Source organism: Lepisosteus oculatus, chromosome 25, assembly GCF_040954835.1.
Source record: "Lepisosteus oculatus isolate fLepOcu1 chromosome 25, fLepOcu1.hap2, whole genome shotgun sequence".
NCBI lineage: Eukaryota > Metazoa > Chordata > Actinopteri > Semionotiformes > Lepisosteidae > Lepisosteus > Lepisosteus oculatus.
In genome coordinates, this window is record NC_090720.1 from 1,460,931 (window position 1) to 1,475,605 (window position 14,675).

A 14,675-nucleotide genomic window follows, 5' to 3' on the forward strand; every position below is an offset into this window, starting at 1 on the left:
GAGATTAACTCTGCTCCTTCATGTGTGAAATGGAGACTTGATCCCTGACTGATACAGTATGCTGCCTAGAGCAAACACAGGCTGCATATTTTTCATAATTTCATAATGCCTAACAACTGTAATATATTAGATTACATATCGCATCCCTCACTGCATCGGCAGAAAGCAGCCCTATAAATACCTTGTGTTAAACATGACAGAAACTGGCTTTAGGAAGCACAACCCCTGCACTTGGATTTTGAACCATATAACCACCTCCCTCTCGGCACCACAGTCTGTCAAATACGGACATGGAAAGCCCAGGCACCTCGGAGCATGTGCCAGTCCCAGGAGGACACAGACTGGGTGCAGAGACCAACGGACAGAGCCACAAGTCCCTTCTCTGCCCCGCCTTCTTTACACTGGTAAACCACACTTTCTGCAAAACACGCCGCCCTCCCTTTCAAATTCTGTATTTTTAATTTCAAGCAAACAAGAGCAGTCCTGCCCCATACTGTGTGCGCGCTCAGAGATGGAACACAACTCTACGCTCACGCAAGGAGGACGCCCATTGTCCCCAGTCTCTCTCTCTCACAGCAAGGAGCTGCCCAGAAAAACCAGACATCACAGAATTACTGATTACAGCATTGGGACAAAGCAGCTTCATCAAAAGCAAACGCCACCTCCCAAAGCAACGCAAATAAACGCCAAATGGATTTCAAGCTCTTGAGCTGGGAGACAATGTCTCTCCTTCTCTATGTCAAACCATGTCAGTTTTATCCCAACATGCATATAAACTGGGTGTTTATATGATTTGCACTTGGTTTTGAAATCCAGTCATCAATAACTTTGGTCAGCAGAAACAACTGCATGTCTGGCCATGGAAAACACCTCTAACTATATCAGTCTAGTTCATCCTGGTTTAACGAAAGAGTGCCAGCATCTCAGGGCTGCAGTCGGGGCACAGTGGACAGATATGAATCTTTAACCAGAATATTTTTAGATGTTACAACTGGCTGGTGGTCTGAGACAGCGGTCACAGGGGAACGCTGTCTCAAGCCCCCAAATATATTTATCCAAGTCCAGGACACAGACAGTTCAGATCCCCATAAGGGTCATTTCTATCTGCGTCACACAGCAGGAAAATCCCCCAGTTGAAGCAGATTACGCGCGAGTCAGAGGCCGTCTGGACATCCAGAGCATGTCGCCTGGAGAAGAAGGTTCTTAACCCAAACAGCCAGACCAGCACATGCGCCGTCTATTTGTCGACAGACTAAAAGAAGCCTCTTCTTCTAAGCTCATGCTTTCTTGCAGAGTCTCGTGGGGGGTATTCTGTATGTGCTCTGCTTTGACAGCCAAGGCATTGGGCCTGGAAAATAAAGTGTAATGCAGGGCAACACCAACAACTTAAACGAGGACCCTAAGGCAAAAGGAAAAGTATACATGTTAACATGCACGTGATGCATACATACAGTGCACATCACTCAGCTGTGAAAAGGTCCGTTTTTAGTTGGGGGGGGAGGGACAGTCTTGATATTAATATCAGGCTAATGAAAGACCCATTTATAAAACAGCAGCACTGCAATTATATAAAAAATAAGTAACTCAAGAGTCTTATAGGACTATGTATTTTTGTTAACCACAGCATGGTCAAATAAAAGTTAACAACAAGGCCCTCACTCTATGTTTACACAGTATATATATAAAAAGTGAGGTGGTATTTTTAGAACTGAAAATATCCCTCAAACTCTCCACCGAGTACCCCTATCCATTGAAACCGTATTTTGAGCTGGTGGGCTGACAGGGCTCAAACAGCCACCAGTGTTCTGACCTGAATCTGTCTGGGGCCATTCAGGACCACCCCCGTCATGGAAAGCAGACTTGAGACTTGGTAACGTACCTCATACCAGGTATATTGTTGCAGGAACACTCGTCATACCTGATTTAACTCAAGAGAAAAAATGCACAAACTGGTAATGATCAACATAATGCAGTCTTTTACCAGGCTAATATTTATATTGTGCCAGTTTACCAATGTCATTTTACCATTAAAACTTTGACTGAAATAGACCTTATCTACAGTACTCAAAGACAACAACACAGGACTGAGTAAGTAAGAGGGGAATGAAGGGAGATGTTTCTCATTTTGTGACCTTTGGGATCTTTGGTCCAAATCATTCCAGAAAAACCCATTTCCAGCCTGACATCTAGAACAGTTACTGTTTCCAGTCTGACAGCACTGGTCTGTGCACATCTGCTCAAGAGCGAAGTCAGGATCATGTCGTCTGGTGCAGGCTTGACCGTTTCTGGTCCCCAATGGACCAGCAGAGCAAGTCCATGCTGGTATGCATCAGGAACCTTACCGGTCTCTCTGGAATCCTCCCTTGCTCTTCCACAAACCATAAAAGTCGATCAAAACAAAATCCCAAATTGTGCTCCATATGCACAACACAAGCAACCAATTGCTCATGTCGGTTGTCACACCCTGTGCCAGGAATAAGCAGCTTTTTTGGATGAATATTTCATATCTGAATGAAAGGGAATCCAGTTTTGCTGCTGGTGGGCTACATGATAGAAATGGAACAAAAATAATAAAAGCATCAGACAGCATCGAGCTTGTATTTTTTTAACAAATGCTATTATGCATTAAATTACTGCAATTTCCATTTTATATTAAAGACGTACCCTGGGGAACTCACACTTGATAACAGTAATCGAGACAACGATTGGGGAAATGACATAAATTGGAAGAGATCTTTGCACCGACATCCATAAAGACAGGAGAAAAAAAAACTATTTCAAGCCTAATCATTTCTGTGGAGTCAGAAACATCCCAGTGACAGTCAGCAATTAATTTACTTCAGGGCTGATTCCAAATCGCAGCTCTTAAGCACAGGTTCCCCATTCGCAGAAACACGTTGTGAAAACTCTGTTACCTTGGTGCCATTGCGCCCAAGCTCCGGACTCAAGTTTGATCCCCGTTTCCCCAAGGCAAGTTGGATCTCAGGCACCAGAACCAGAAGTGATTGTGAGAGCACCCGTGGTATTACTACAGCTGAGAAAGTTGAAAGGTTCTGACCCAACAGGCCGCGAGGGCAAGCCCACCCGCATGGCAAATGGTTAATGATAAAGCAAAACGGCACCTGCAAAACCTAAACAGGCCAAAACAGTTTCAGGTCTGCTTTCATCCCCTGTACAGTCTCATTTTAGGGGAGGACGGAAGTCTAAAAACTAAACCAGTGTCAGTGAGAGGTCCTCGTCACCACAGAAAAGAGGAAACGCGCGTGCGCTGAGCACATGGCCTGGTTAGAAGACTGAGCCCTCAATAATCCAGAATCGAAGTCAGCACCCAAACACTGTGAAGTTACCCTATGCGACATTCTAACCATGACAGGGTAACTGCGACAGAGTGCCGACTTCAGAAGGTCCGCCACCACAAAACAGCTTTAACCAAAAAATGTAAAAAGCAAAACTGTTCTTCTGTACTGACGGACACAAAAATCACTTGTGTGCCTGCTCGTTTTGCCAACTCGCTAACAGAAACAAACTGAGCAATACTTAAGGACAACAAAAATGACCAATTATTCCTGCTGCTGTAGCAACTGGGCCCAAAGCTCAGGGCTCACCAGGCAAGCTAGACAAGACAGATCTTTAACACAGAAGCACTGAGCAAGACTGATAATACAGAAAAGGCTGAAGTTCCTCCTAACCTCACTTTTCACGGACTGCAAGACTCCTGTTTTCAAATGCAAAGAGACTTGCCCTTGCTGGAATAACAGATCACTCGAGATGACCTGGGCAGACCTGCAAAATGTAACCTCAGCCCTGCCGTTAGCAATCAGGCCAGAAAAAGACAGCTCTCTCCCTGGTTCATTATTGCTGACAGTAATTTAGGTGAAGGCGCAGGGCAGTCCGCGACTATGCCCGCTTTTTCTCCTTGCAGTAAGTCAGCGATCTGACCTCTGTTTTACTCTAAAGCCATGAAAGGAACAGCTTCTGTTTTAATGTGTATTCTAAACCGATTTATTCCCTGGAGAGGCGGGCTGATGTCAACCTAAGCGCAATACATTTTCAGGACGACTCTCAACGGCCGTTATTACAAAACAAACACGGCTGCAAAAGTCAAGAACAAAATGTATAAAGACGTCCTGTATTTTTTTTTTAAAACCTTCCTGATCAGTGTTATAAAGTAAAGGCCAAGGCGAACAAGAGGAAAACCCTGCAGCGGGTATTTCTCAATGCTGACTGGAACACCAGTTTTCCTAAAGGGCAACCAACCACATTTGGACATTTGGGAAATGTAAACAAAAAAATACCTACTTCAATTGTTAAGGTTGTTCTAAGATAGTTTAAGACCTCCACGTGGGAGCTGCTCCGAGCCCAAAGCCTGAAAGCATTAGTGCTGGCGAGCTGTCCTGAAGGTGGACGCCATGACAAGATTGATCTCCACAGACGGGGTGTTTTATTACAGCGCAGTCATCTGGATTGAGCTTCAGCAGCCCAATCTGCTTATCTGATCTTGTTCATGTGAATGAAAAAAACCTATGAAAAGTGTCAAGTGGGCGTACAACAGGCATTTGGGTCCGGTAAAATTCAGGCAGTTACAACACTCACTTCAGGGTGGCAAGCCCATTTAAAAAAAAAACAGATGAGCAGACGGAGAAAGAGAGAAAGAATGGATCAACAAGAAACAGGTACAGGTAAAATACCCAGAGTACAATTGTGAAATACTTCACGTCTCGTCTTTTTGCTCATTTTCACAGGAAGCACTCTGAACCACACTGCAACCTAAACCAACAACAAACAGGATAGAAAACCTTCTGCTTCCCCTGCGTGAAGTTTCATGGGCTCCTTCAGCAGGCAGTAAAACTGGGAAGCACTCGCTAAAGAAACAAGAGAAGGGGCAAAAAAAAGTCTTGCAGTGCTGCTAAGGTTCAGCACAAGTAATTGAGAGAATGTGGAGAACAATAACGCCCATTAACATCAAATCCGAAAACAGGCGCCAACACTTGCTTTCTCCCCTTCGTCAACTATTTGCCCCACTATTAATGAATCTTCAAAACATGTTCTACATCCTGCAACTTTGGGTACTGAAGAATCGATTTTAAAAAAAGTCTCAAATTGAGGCCTCCACTGGCCAAAAAGGTCAATCCCCACGGATTTGTTTTTCTTTTAAACTTTCAGATCTCAGATGAGTTTAAGAGGTGCAAAAAGCCGAATGAATCCGTTCTCATTTTACAGACACGGCCTCGTGACATCAAGATTGAGCCAGGCAGGAAAAAAACTTCCGAATTAATCCCAAAGAGCGGGGGATTAGGTTTCGGCAGGTCACGTTATGACTGTAGCGAAGACTGGGGGGCTCAAAGGCCAACCTCCAGAAGGGACCGAACTGACGTGCGCGACAGCCTTTCGGCTGGCATCAAAAAAAGCAAGATGACACACCAGCCTGAAAGCCTTTTCAACACATGCATTTCTTCAGAGCACAGAGACACGCTTGCAAGCAAGTGAACAGCTAATCTCAAACGCACTAATAACCTTGGGCTGTCTATTAAATCCATTACTTTATGGAACGTTATGGTGTATAAATAGAAGTTCCATTTCTCACCATCAGTCTGTTATAACCATTTCAGTTCCCTGCCCCCCCACTCTCCGCCTCCCATCATTAAATATTTATCCTTGCACAGTGGCGGATCACGCAGAGGTGATAAGCGTTCAGAAACTGAAATCTTTTTTTTTTTACAACAAAGGCACGTTTATTCAGAAGGATTATCTACAAGTGTTCATTTAATCAGCACAAGCCAGGACTGCGGAGAAATCCTTTTCCAACACTGACTCTCAAAGGAATGCATTTTTTTTTAACGCTTCTTCTCGTGGAGCTCCATCAGGAAGGAAAATCACATTACTGGGGTATTTGTTGGAGAGGGAGGAAGTATGGGGGCAGGGGGGGTGGGGTATTCAAATAGGGAACTGAGCGCCTACAGTGTGTTTTGACTGCTTGTAAAAGTAATCTCAGTGGGGATTTGTTAGTCTGTCAGATTTTTAGGATAGGACTATTTTTTTCCACTCTCCTGATTACAGCTCTTGCTCTCCTGGCTCAGATATTACTCTGCTTCCTATCACTGCTTTCTAGTACAAACACCTGCAACTGATGCCTAAAATAATGCCTGAGCAGAACCTGTTATTAAGTTATCTTCTATTCCCACAGCTATTAACCTGCTTCATTTGGACAACTGATCGTATACTTTACTTGTATATTATTTTTTCTTTCATCATACATGCCTGTTTCCTGTTTGTCAGTGGGTTCACGTTGTGTTAAATGCATTGCGTATTGTGAAGTCTTTTACCAGCCCGCAAAGCAAATTCTCCATCTGGACAGTAAAGGATACAAGTGTTTAAACCTGATGAAAGGCAGAATCTTCACAAGGTAAAAACTCCATTCAGAAGCCACAGCAAAAAAAAAAGAGAACGCTTGGGGAAAAAAAGCATTCAGCTGTGCTGCAGAGGCAGATATTATTTACACAGTCAGGGTGTTTTGACTTCTCTGTCCTGCTTTTACACCTTTTCTTAGAGAGGCACATCTTGGGTTCCTTAACAAGACTGTCCTTGCCAATAATCTCAATACCACAATGGCGAAAGAAATGCCCAGTTTGTGGTGGCTGAAGTGAGGCCCACATGACAAATACCCCTAATGAAGTGGATCAGGCTTTCTGTGGGCTTCACGATACAGCGTCTAATTCAATTGTATCAACAGGGCTGCAAACGGTAGCGCCACCGTCAATAATCAAAGGACAGGCTTCAGCTAAAAAGGTAAACTGCAAGCAGTGAGGTGTAAATCTGGTACTGATAAGGTACATTTTACCCACAGTGCTCTCTAGCAGGCGGTGGTTGTTTTCCGAAATATACAACTCTGGCAAAGCCTCAACAAGCTTACCGGGGCACATCAACACCATGTGGGTCTGTACAGTAAGCATGCAAGCACAAAAAGACAGCAGGAAACGGAAAGGTTCTGTAAGCTTGCCGAGAGTTCAGCAAAGACAGCGGAGATGGCAAGACAGCACGAATTAGCACCAGCTTTGAGCTGGAAATGTTTTGGAAACGCAATCTTGTAAACAGTTTGCTGCCGGGTAAAGGAGAAAAATCCTGTTTGTGGCCAGCTCCCTGAACGCCTCCATTCAGGGCGATAAGAAAAGCAGGAGAAAAAAAAAGCTGTTGGCAGGGGCGCCTTTCAGTGTTTAACACTGGTTATTTCTGACCTTTATTAAAAAATAGCTCCTCCTCTCGGGGTCAGTGCTAAACTGTGAAATCTCTTCCCATAGCTCGTCTCCGTTTGAACTTTTAATAGTTTGCAAGCAGCTCGCACTGTGGCAATGCACACCTTCTCTGAAATAACAGGCTGAGAATGAGAGAGCAATCCACCACTCCCCCCTCCCGTCTCTTTTCTCTTCCTGCTTATATCCCCCCCAATTAACACAGCTGTAAAGGGGTCCAGTCACATTTCATTTCAGTCACACAAAGCCATTTCAGTCCACAGAGCCAAGCTGCCACATTCTCAAAACCGGAGACATGTTAACAGATAAGGCAGACTGCAGATCAAAAATAAACACACTCCGGTAACCTGCAAACAAGCTGCCTCTGCTTGTTTTTGAAGGGGAAAAACAGTTGATAAACAGAGCAGCAAAGTGCATAGAACAAAACGTTTACCGACTGTCTGCCGTCTTAGATTGCAGCAACAGAGTGAGAAGAGAAGAAAAAAACCTAACCAGGATGCCAGAATTACTGAAAAACAGGGGTGTTCAGGAAACGCACCATGCAACTAGACTTCAGCGTTCATTCATGTGGGCTTAGTGCAGGTCCTGAAAGTCCGGATTGAGACTTGCACAGGAAATCGACGAATCTCCATTTGTATTTTCACCTTTCACCTTTGGTGATGCAAATTAGCTACAGTAATCTGGGGGGTTCCTCCATGGAGCTCTCTAATGCTATAGCTGTGCACCGGTTTAAAGTCCAAAGAAGGTAAAAAAAAAAAGCAATTGAATGAATGAAAGCTTTGCAAGAATGGAAAAATTAACAACTGGGCAACTGCTGCCCGTGATCTACAGTGAGTGGCTAAAAACCTGCACATGGATTTGATAAGCAGGGACGTTTTTAATACAAAACCATTAGGGCTAAATTACCCCCATTCTGCAGTCTTGAAAAAGAGTGACAAACTAAAGAAGCCTAGTATTTATTTTCAGGGCAGAATGGAGTTCAATCTCCATGTTGTCCTGGAAGAAAAAGTCTTGGCAAATTCTAGGTGCTTATCAATTTAATTGCTTTGTACTCCATATAAGAGTGAGAGGAGTCCTCATGTTTGCCTCTGATGAACAACAGCTGTAGAGGAGATGGTTGTAAATTTTGCATTAGCACAAGGTAGCTGAACACAGCTCTGCTTTCTCAAGGGGGGGTAGCTGTTGCATCTTTAAAAAGGGAGACAATCCCATGGGACATCCAAGAGGAGCTCAGGATCTGTGTAAGGATTGTTGAGGGTGCAGAAACATTTTCAGGAATGTTCATCTTTCTAACAGTTTCAGGTTTATTTATCCACACTGGTGCTTTTAAATTTACCAGAACACGGTCCTTCTTTGGACCCATTTTCTCTTTTGCAAAACTTCCACAGATGTACTTAAAAGGCCAGGTGACTCCCTTTCTGGTTGAAGAGAAGTGTACAGTGCCTGGTTCAGGTTGAGCACAGAAGGCACTTTACCCTAAAGCTGGTAGGAGCATGGAATAATGTACCCAACCATGTTGAATTAGATACCCTGGATCTTTCCAAGAAACAGCTGGATGAGATCCTGGGATCAATTAGCTATCGACTACAAAAGGGGCTGAACGTCTCCTCTCCTTTGTAAACTGTCTTGTTGTTACAGTCCTGCAACATTCAGACAACTGCCTGCATGACACGAAATCACCAGCTAATAGCTCATCACCTACTAGCGTTACTCACTTCTGATCCATTAACTCATATTACTCAATGCAAAACCAGTACTCTCCTCCTTAACTGTGAAGACCTGCAATGTTCAGGCTGGTCTGACTAAAGACTAACAACTTTTTCTGTTAACATGAGACTATTGTTCCCGCTACCAACAAGATAATTACCGTGAAGACGAGTGGATCCGTTTTCATTTCTGCAACTCCTGAACCTTCGTACTGTGACACTGCAATTGACATTACTCTGTCTGTTAATTTCTCAGTTCGAAAGGGGTCCCCATCTACCAGAGAGGCCTTGGGCATCTCCTGTCAGAGTACTAATTAATGTGAAGAATGAGATCACATTCCAATCAGAGAGCAATGTGTTAAAGTGACTTTAATGATCGTTTAGCTCAATAAGGCTGCAAAGTGTTAAAACTACAGTCTTGCAATACAAGATCTGGCTCCATGGAGAAAATCTGGAAGAGTTTTTCAGAAAAGCATGACAAGGTGCTGTGCTCTACCTACAGAGAGGGTCCCCATCTTATCTATGCAGAGCTGCAAAGGACGTTTGTTTGGTCACTCCATGTAAAACATCTTAAAACAAAGAGAACACTATGATTTTCAAGATCGATAAGGCCTATTTAGACCATCTATAAATATGGTAAAAAACTGTCTATAAGTTGTTAGATGCAAATGAACATTACGGCATCAATATACCTGATTACTGCAGAAAGCATTCATATTCTGCATTTAACACGGCAGACAGCTATCATTAAGGCATGTGACAGTGCATCAGTTCAGCACATGTATAATTATTAAACATCGGGCCTGAATGAATCTACAAACCAAGGAATGAGAAAAGCCTATATCCCCCCCACCCCACCACCAGAGTTTATACTTTAATCCTACAGTTTAAAACACCGAAATTCGAAGAATTTTGCATCTGCGCTCATTTGCCAATTTGCGCGTCTGGCTCACTCGGGCCGCCCCACAGCAGCTGGCCTCTGCAGCCCAGCGGTTGCGATGCGAAGACTTTTCTTTCTGCTGCCCACACGGAAGGGCCCGGGCACAGTCGACGCTACCTCCCCGGCATCGGGCACACAGGCCTGCAAGGAGCCTTCGCTTTTAAAATCTATGGTTGGATTAACGAGTCCAGATGTCCGCACGGGCTCAGCTGTTCGGGAGTGAAAAACGGGAGGGTGCCTGCATTCCGGCGTTCCGGTTGAAACCGAGACGATCACCAAGCTCTGATTCACGGGTCTGCGTGCAGAAATGAACTGGGGCGGGGGGGGGGGGGGGGGGGATGCTTTACTTATTGATTAACGCACTTGAAAGCGTGGCAGAGCGGCTGAGTTAAGTGATCACTGCACCGCCGACAGCAGCCACAACAAACAGCACAGGAAGTCGCAATGAGCATGACATTAATTACATCTGTCCTTCCTCTAATTCATTAACGGCTACAGCTGGCCCTACGGGCTCCAGCCTGGCTCCAGCATGCATCACTTCCCGGGCTGAGCCACTCGCTGAAGCATCGCTTCCCAGCCATCTCTGTGGGGGGGGGTCTTTCAAAAAAACAAAAGTATAATCCTGGAAAATTCTACCCCGAGAACCGATTAAATAACATTCCTTCCACGCCCCATCAATCACTCAACTGCCACTACACGAGCGATTTTCCACACAACGCTTAAGAAAAACACCTGTCCTAAGGAAAACGAGGACTTCCTCAGATCTGACTTCTCTCCCTTGGTTCTGTGAACGCTGGATTTCGGGAAATGTGAAAAGCATTAATGCTTAAGGGCTCTCGTTTCTGAAACGGGGCTCAAGTTTTTTTGCCACCTCATTTTTTCAGAAGCCTCTGCTGAGTAACAGCAGTTGAGCCTCCCTGGGAGGTGGCCTGGGGGGGGGAGCTCAGTCAGGTGTTTTAAATATCATCCTGTGCTGTAAGAATGCGTCTGTTCACACACCCACACAGACAGTACAGAGAAACACAGGCACACCAGCTCTCTCATTTAGTCACAGGCAGCAGAGAGGGAAAAAAAAAAACTAAACGTGGTTCATTCATTATTTCACACAACACGGCGCATATCTGAATCCACCGAGACCTTCTTAACGACACCCCCCGGAGCCACCTGCGCAGCAACACCCTCCACTCCAGAGCTCTGGAGAAAAGGATTTCAAGACCTTAAGGAGCCAGGGTCCAGTTCAAAAACATTGAAACGCCTTTAAACAATAAAATGGTGTTTTTAACATCTGTGTATATCTCATATTTCAATACTTTCGTGCAATGATTAATGATGACGTCCCGACTGGGGCCTGAACTTCCACCGTGCGACAGCTGAATCAAACAGGTTTTTGCCACGATCGGAGCTGCTGACCTTTCAGAGGATATCTCAGGGGACGAACAACCACATTAACTCAGGCCGTCGAAGAATTAAACAGCCCTCCCCAACTCCCCTATCTTCTTCCTGGGAGTCACCTCTCCTCGGGCCAAGCCACAGCCTCCAGGATGACACATTCCAAAACCCTGAAAGCACCAAGTGCAAGAAAACCACGCCAGCCTCCTCTACCCCTCAGCCAGGACAGCTGTCCCAGGAAAGGTTCCAGGGAAACCTCCACAACAGGAAAGCCTGCTCCCTAACTACAGTCACGGGTGACCTTTGACCCCCCTCTCTGAAAATGGCCGCCCTGTTCTCACAGTGGCTGCACATGCTGGTCTTCAGAAGCCCAGTTTCTCCAAGTGCCGGGAAACACTGCAAGTGAATTTCAGGGGCAAGAAAAAAAAGACTCCAGAAGTCTTAAGACACCAGTGTTCAAGCAATTATCTCCACCGGCAACAGGGCACAGAATTAGCAAACCGATGTCCTCCCAATTAAGCACATTAATCCCATCTGAATCATTAATCCAGAGGTCACAGATTCTGGCTCACAAAAGCTCAGAGACACTGGGCTGAAGAGCACTAAATCCTTACCACCACGCGATTCTTCTACGTTATGATTCATTAAAAACCCGACCCCCCCCAAAAAAACTAAAAATGTAAGAGACCCGCAATAAAAAAAGGAATAAAAAACAGAAAGGTTAACTAAAGATGTTACAATTCTAAACTACCCCGCAAACCTTCAATGGTCGAGTCTGATGAAAGATCAGCCCCAGTTCGACACTACAGACGCGTCCTGTATTCGCGAGTCCTGACACACTCGGAGGTCAGAAGGCAGCCCGTTAAAAACACAGTAAGAGCTCTTGTTCCCCCCCGAGAAAAAAAAAACTCCCAAGATTTCCCCTTACGCGTGCAACGCGTACGTGTTTCACCACACGGGAGAGCAAGCCGTCGCAGCGCCTTTTAACCACAACACAATAGCAAAACCCTGAACACCAATCCTTCCTCACAAACACCACCCCCCAGTGCCTTATCAGGAGGGCAGCTGCACGCACAGCCCCCCCCCCCGGAGGGCCGCGAGTCGCTCAGTCCTGCACGTGCTGCCCGGTGCGCACCGGCGGCAGGGGGCTCCTCTGCACGGGGGGCATTTCGGGGAACCCCGGCTCGCCAGTCAACCACACGCACCGGCATTAGAAACCTGTTTTTTTATTATTTCAGGATCGTTGAAACGTTTCGAGAAACGCACTCGCGACCCTCCCCCCCTCTTTCCTTTCAAACATCAGTGTTTTGTTGTTGTGGAGGAAAAAAAACTTTTCGTTTTTAACCAACGTGCACGGATGCAAATGAATAGCTTCGGGCTGTAGTTACGCTTACGCCCGACGGAGCTTTACAAACAGATACTTTAAGCCCGAAGTCAAACGTACAGACCGGATCCGGCAACAACAACAACAATAAAAAAAAAAAAACTTGAGCACACACGTTAAAAAAAAAAAGTTTTGCTCCGCTCCTGGTGCGATGTCGTGAAACACGTCCTGAACGGCAGCACGCCTCCGTGCCGGGTGCCGTCGGTGCGAAAAGTGAAACACTCCACAAGCGAGCTCGGCGTGCACTCCTCCGAACTCATCAGCGAAGCGGCGTAATTGCGAACAGTAGGTTTTTAATTAAAGCCCTCGCTGCCGTGCCACCGTCTCCAACCCCCAGAAGCACCCCCCCCACCGTCCTCCTCCTCCTCTTCCCGCTCCCCCATCCGTTCCTCCTGTCCTTTAATTCCCAGGAACAATACTCACCCGCCAGCCTGCCGATGCCGAAGTTCCGCGAGGTGCCTTGCAAACTAGTTCACCGCGATCCCGGGCCAGCCGCTCCGCACTGACCCCTCCGCTCCCTGGGCCGGATCCAACAACAAGAGGGAGGCTAAACAGACGGACCCCCGCGCCTCTGAGGCACTCTTTTTAATCCTCTGCCCGTTACCAGCCGCTGCCCCGCACAAAATGGGAGAAGGAGCGGGAGGAGGTGGTGGTGGTGGTGGTGTTGGTGCTGGGGGGGGGTTAAGCCACTTGCCTAACAAAAAGGCGGTCCTGTTTCGTTATTTATTCTCACACGCACGGACCGCCAGAGACCCGAGTGCGGGGACTAACACACACACACACAAAATAAAGAAACGACAATCAGTTCTCACACAACTCCTCTGCAGCCCGGTGTGTGCAGCGCGCCGGCGGTAGCCGCAGCAGTAGTAGATGAGACTGTAGTTTGCGTAAAGGAAATCACTGAGTTCACCGTTTACTGACTCCCCCTTCCTCCTCTCTCTCTCTCTCACACATTCACTCTCTCTCCTCCTCAGCTGTTCGGCAGACACACACACACGCCTGACCTAGTCTCCTTATCCAGACACTAGTGAAGGAGAACAACTACATCACCACCACCACCCCCTTCAACACACACATACACACACACACCCCAACACTACAAAAACAGCTGCCAGCAAAACCCGGACTGGAATCCTGCCTTTTCCGCTCCTCGGGACAGCGTGTGTGTGTGTGTTTTGGGAAGGAGAGGGGGGGGTATCTTGATTGATGGGCGAACCGTAAGAACGCAGTCTGCGCGAAAATGCATCGGTAAGCAATATATTAAACTCAGGCCAGGCAAACCGGGAGCTATCAACCGTTCAACATCCGCGGCTGCTGCGAGGAATATTAACTACAGCGGCCCTGACGCGAAACTGCAGATCAAAGGGGTATTCGGCGGGGGAGAAGGAAACGCTTTTTGTCTAGGTTAATTAAACACATCAAGAACGGATATCCGTCTCCACTCTAAAAATGTAGGTCTTACGAACCTAACGTAAGGAGAGAGAAAAAAAAACAGGGTTTCAGCGCATGTCTGGTGAATCTAAACACGAACTTGTTTTGGTGGGGGGTCTTTATTTGTCTATAATAAAGACGATCGATAAGACGTGGTGGACCCGCGCTCTTCTGGCGTGTCAGGAACAGCACGCCTCCCATTACTTGCGAGAGAGAGGACAAGCACCGCCAACTGCAGGGATGGATGACTAGTGCATAGAAAAATAAGCTGGTTTTGACACGGTTTGTACACAATCGCGGATATTGATCCTCAGAGAAAGCACATAAGAGGCGGGCGGGCGGCATCTCTTTATAACTTAAAATGCTGCATTAACTTAAAACCGCTTAATGATCTTCTTTAAGAAGCGCTAGGTGTTGAGCTACAGGCTAATGTGCATCCATTTATATCGTCTATTGATCTCCCCAGCGTTACCACGACCAGGAGAAAAAATGCACAATTTACCCTGAACTCCGTCCGGGACTGTGTTCCACTTCGTGCAGTTAAGTAGAGGACTGGTGCTCTTTGATTTTAACATCCC

General features: G+C 46.2%; 1 protein-coding gene across 4 annotated transcripts in view; it reads right to left on the bottom strand.

The window, feature by feature from the left end:
- rerea (arginine-glutamic acid dipeptide (RE) repeats a) overlaps positions 1–14,675 on the bottom strand; it is a 153,117-nt gene that overhangs the window by 107,456 nt on the left and 30,986 nt on the right. The window contains exon 1 of one of the 4 annotated variants that reach the window (XM_069183824.1): positions 13,090–13,715. The exons of the other annotated variants lie outside the window; for them this stretch is intronic. The gene's annotated coding sequence lies outside the window, so the exon portion shown is untranslated. Of the gene's footprint in view, positions 1–13,089; positions 13,716–14,675 lie in introns of those variants that run through there. 4 annotated transcript variants of the gene reach the window in all.